The following is a 5,714-nucleotide window of genomic DNA, read 5'->3' as shown; positions in this document are numbered from 1 at the left end:
TGGTAAAGGTTGATTTCAAATTAGTAGATATGTTGCCTTGATCATTAGAGAAGGTGGTTGACATATGTGAGAAGTTGCAAGAAATATGCTTGGTATTAGCGTGACAAGGTAACAATTTATGTGTTTATATGACTAACAATTGGGTGATCTGACAGTACATAGTAAGCCTTGATTGCAACAAGGTAAAAAGGTAAAAGAAAGACATTGGGCAATAATTCGTTTGGCTATGTTTGTATACCCTAATTCCAAACGAATGAGTGCTTTGCATACAAGAAGTCTTCTTAACCTTGAATTTGTATGATGTTATGAGGATGTGTGTTATATTCATAAATTTGTATTTGATAGGTATAAAATTTGGTTCTAGTTATGGCTAGATTCTTCAGAGGATTGGAATCCCTTGAAAGATAACATGGATGTGTTTAGTTGCAAACAATGTGCTTGACACGACAAGGTAAGGTAACTAGTATGTTGTTATGTTTATTTATGCATTGATAGTTATGTGTTTATGGCAATATGATGCGGGTATTTCATGGCAATGAGACTACCATGAAATTATGAAGAAGGGCCAGGGAGCTTTCCTTTGGAAGCATTGAGAACCCATGGGGATTGAGTTATGGTGTTTGTTGTCAGTCTTGTCCTTTTGGTCTTTTGTGATTTGTTTCCTTGATTTGTAGCATTGTTTATGTCTAGTGTATGTACATACTACTTTGTTCACAGTGTTGCATTGTTATTGGTTTTCATGTTTTTCTTCTTCTTTACGTTTTTCCTTTACCTTTATGTCATGGGGGTCTTGGGAATTGGTTGGGAAAGGGGAAAGTTAATGGAGCTCAAGGAGAGGTGAATGAAACCTAACAGGTGATGTAAGACCTGGTTGAAGCTCAGTGCATGTATAAGGGTAGTTGAAGGAAAGCGTATGACAAATAGTTGGATTGTTTGGGTCCATTGAGGTAAATGGATAGTGATAGGAAAATCGTGAGAAATATAACATGAAAGGTAAAATGAATGGATTTGAGGCATTTGATGCCTTCAATATCTTGGGAATTTTTGTTCTCAATGTGTGCATAAATAAAGGAAGTTCTCTTAACCTTGGCCTTATGACATTTAGTAATTATGTTGTGATCATGATTGATTTATGCTAATGTTTATATGCATATATGTATGTATGTACATTGTTATCTGATAGGGTCATTAGGTATCATGATTGTTTTATGTTGATGTTTATATTTATACATGTGTATATGTATTCCTTTGTCTGACAAGATCATGATATATATATATATATATATATATATATATATATATATATATATATATATATATATATATATATATATATATATGTTGTTGTCTAACAGGATCGTTAGGAATCATTCTTGTGAAGGAATGATTACTTAAGCAGGTGAATTCCATGAAGAGGTTCTTGGTTCATGAGGAATCAAGTGGGAAGGGTTGCCTGATAGATCTCTGAGGTGAGTATCATGTGCATATGAATTGACATTATGTGATTATGCTATGTCTATGTTTATGTTATAGACAGGGTAACATTGAATGATACATCAGCGGAATGAAAACAATGTGCTTTGCGGCATGCTAAGTTAAGCACGGATGGCAAAGAGACACTGAAAGCAAGGTTGCTTGGTAGAGACAATGTGGTTTTTGATGCATGGTACTACTATTATGCATATGTTGTATATGTTGTACATGTTGAATCTGTGATGTTGTGCACATGCAGTGTCATTGTTGTATATATAGTGTGCGTACATCTTGTTTATGCAATGTTATGTACAGGGTGGTACAAATAGTGTTGTGTGAATATTGCATATGCAGTGTTGAGTATAGATGGTGCAATCTACATGTCTAATATGCAGTGCTATGTACATATTGTACTGAGTGCACAATGTATATGTGGTGTTGTGTGCATATGGTGATGTCTGCATGTTGGATATGCAGTGTTGTGTACATAGGGTGCCATGTACACACTGTATATGTAGTTCTATGTACATATGGTGTTGTGTGCATGTTGTACAAGTGGTGCTACATACATATGGTGTTGTATGCATGTTGTACAAGTGGTACTACATACATATGGTGTTGTGTACATGGTTGTACAAGTGGTGTTGTGAGCATGTGGTGTCATGTACATGTTATACATATGGTGTTGTGTGCAAGTGTTGTTGTCTACATATCGTGCATATGGTGTTGTGTACATATGGTGTCATGTACATGTCGTGCATGTGGTTCTATGTACGTCTACCGTTGTGTACACATTGTACAAGTGGTACAATGTACATGTGGCATTGTGTACATGTTGTGTAGGTGGTGTCATGTACATGTGATGTTGTGTACATGTTGTGCAAGTAGTTCTTTGTATAGGTGGTACTATGTACATTTTGTACATGTGGTATTATGTGCATGTCATACATCTTGTGTTATGCACATGTGGTACTATGTACGTGCATTGTGTAGTCGGGGTATCGTGACATGTGTATTCGTTGTGTCATACTTTGTGTATGTATATGTATTGTGTTGTACATTGGGCGTAGGTGTATGTATTGTGTTGTAAATTGGGCGTAGGTGTATGTATTGTGTTGTGGTGTAGACTGGATGTAGGAGTATGTGTCGTATGTCAAGTGTAGGTGCATGTATTGCATGGTTTTGTATGTCTTGTGTGGTTGTATGTGTGTGATGCACATTATGTGTATGTGCACATGGTTGAGGAGAAGGAACTGGGTGTTGTCGGGTGTGGCAACTGAGCCAGATTGTTTATGGAATAAGGACAAAGGTAGAAGCTAAGGATTTATTAAAGGATAAGTATCAGTGTCTCTGAGGTGAGTATCATGTGCATATGAATTGACATTATGTGATTATGCTATGCCTATGTTTATGTTATAGACTGGGTAACATCGAATGATACATCAACGGAATGAAAACAATATGCTTTGTGGCATGCTAAGATAAGCACGGATGGCATAGAGACACTTAAAACAAGGTTGCTTGGTAGAGACAATGTGGTTTTGGATGTGTGGTACTACTGTTGTGCATATGTTGTATATGTTGTACATGTTGAATTTGTGATGTTGTGCACATGTGGTGTCACTGTTGTATATATAGTGTGTGTACATTTTGTTTATGCAATGTTATGTATAGGGTGGTACAAATAGTGTTGTGCAAATATTTCATATGCAGTGTTGAGTATAGATAGTGCTATCTAAATGTCGAATATGTGGTGCTATGTACATATTGTACTGAGCGCACGATGGATATGCGGTGTTGTGTGCATGTTGGATATGCAGTGTTGTGTACATAGGGTGCTTTGTACATGTTGTATATGTAGTTCTATGTACATATGGTGTTGTGTGCATGTTGTACAAGTGGTACTACGTACATATGGTTTTGTGTACATGGTTGTACAAGTGGTGTTGTGAGCATGTGGTGTCATGTACATGTTACACATATGGTGTTGTGTGCAAGTGTTGTTGTGTACATATCATGCATATGGTGTTGTGTACATGTGGTGTCATGTACATGTCGTGCATGTGGTTCTATGTACGTCTAGCATTGTGTACACATTGTACAAGTGGTACGATGTACATGTGGCATTGTGTACATGTTGTGTAGGTGGTGTCATGTACGTGTGATGTTGTGTACATGTTGTGCAAGTGGTGCTTTGTATAGGTGGTACTATGTACATTTTCTACATGTGGTATTATGTGCATGTCATACATGCTGTGTTGTGCACATGTGGTACTATGTACGTGCATTGTGTAGTCGGAGTATCATGACATGTGTATTCGTTGTGTCATACTTTGTGTATGTATTGTGTTGTACATTGGGTGTAGGTGTATGTATTGTGTTGTGGTGCACACTAGATGTAGGAGTATGTGTTGTATGTCAGGTGTAGGTGCATGTATTGCATGGCTTTGTATGTCGTGTGTTGTTGTATGTGTGTGATGCACACTATGTGTATGTGCACATGGTTGAGGAGAAGGAACTGGGTGTTGTCGGGTGTGGAAACTGATCAAGATTGTTTATGGAATAAGGAGAAAGGTAGAAGCTAAGGATTTATTAAAGGATAAGTATCAGTATTTTAGTTCAATTTTATTATGCATGTGATTTACGATTCTGGTCTATGATGATTACATGTGATCTATGATTTTGGCTTAGGATGGTTACATGTGATTTATGATTTTGATCTATGATGGTTGTGTTTTGAGCTAACCTGATGTGATATGTTTATACATGATGATTTGGTCAAAGATGCTAGTTTGACTTGTTGTGACAGGAAGCAAACATAATTGCAAGTATACCTTGTTGACAGACTACCAATGAGCTATTATGTGAAGTTATCTCAATTTATTTTGAATCTAATGGAAATTATGTTCTTGGTATAGGAAAGCATGAAATTCTCGGTTGGGTGGTTGAAACTGACTGCAAGAATTAGCAGTTTTAGTGAAAGGAATTGAAACATGAAGTAGTTTGCTAGTAAAGTATTCAGCAACAAGGTCATTATGGGACATTGTTACCCAATAGTGTGGATTGATTTCCATGAGCATGTTATGACCAGTATGATAGTTTTAAGGTAAGGATATGCCTTGGTTTTTTTATCTTCCAATGCGAGGAAACCTTGCAAAGGGATGAACTTCTCGGGATGAGGGTTCCAACAGAAATTGGAAGGTGTGTGACTGCACAGAATGGGGTGACTGGATTTCTTGAGGGAATGTGTAGCGGAGAAGGGAAGGTCAGAGATATATTTGTTTTGGTAATTAGCATTGCCAAATGGAATCAAATGCACATTGGGAGTGTTCCCTGGAACAATGCATCAGTAGTTGTTCACTAAGAGGAGAAGTGGTGCAAGATTGTAGCGCTAAACATTAGATGCATATATGACTTTGATAGTGGATTCTGGACTTCCTGAGAAGGAGGTGAATCCTGGTACTACTTTGAGGGTGAAGGTGTGAGCCTCTGGATTCCCTTGTTGATTGATATGGGTATCATATCCTTTTATTTGCTGGTTGAGAAAATGTGTATATATGTATGTGTATCTTATTATAAATTCTGTATTGACCTGGATTTATAAAGCTCCATATACAGTATGATTATTTTTTGGGTGAAGAAAATGCATATGTGTATATGTGGCTATTATTGTAGATACAATGAGTTTTGTTATAAAGCTCCTGTAAATGATCTGTTTGTCATGTTTTAGAAGAGGGTCATTGTAAATACTCCAATGCGCTATGTTATAAAGCTCCATGGTTAGTATGCTTTTTTTATAGCAGTTTTGTTGGTTATAGGTGTCATTGAACACCAAGCACAGTCTTCCCCCAAGGGGGGAGGTTATGTAACAGCCCTGGCTAAAAATTCATGTAAAAATATATAACCATAGTCATGGGACATGTATTCCAACTTGAATAGTGGGGAAAACATCATAGTGGGTTTTCATTCAGTTTATTATGGCTAAGGAAATGGAAAAGGCTTTGGAAAGGCATGAGGCATTTATTGGCATTTTATTTACGAAAATAATGGAAACTAGGAGAAAAGGAAGGTGAAAGGTCACATGTTTCATGTGAGGGGGGAATTGAAGGAAAATAATGGAAAATGAAGAAAATAGAGGCCTCATTGATAAAAAGTCTTCTGAGGATCAATGGGAAAGCTTGGTCAGTGTAAACCTTTTGTCAGTTTTGTTTTTTGAGCTCTCTCATTTTTCTCTCTCTCAC

Source organism: Pinus tabuliformis, chromosome X (assembly GCF_031772625.1).
Source record: "Pinus tabuliformis cultivar Carrire ecotype Pingquan chromosome X, CPIR1, whole genome shotgun sequence".
Taxonomy (NCBI): Eukaryota; Viridiplantae; Streptophyta; class Pinopsida; order Pinales; family Pinaceae; genus Pinus; species Pinus tabuliformis.
This window is presented reverse-complemented; position numbering follows the sequence as displayed.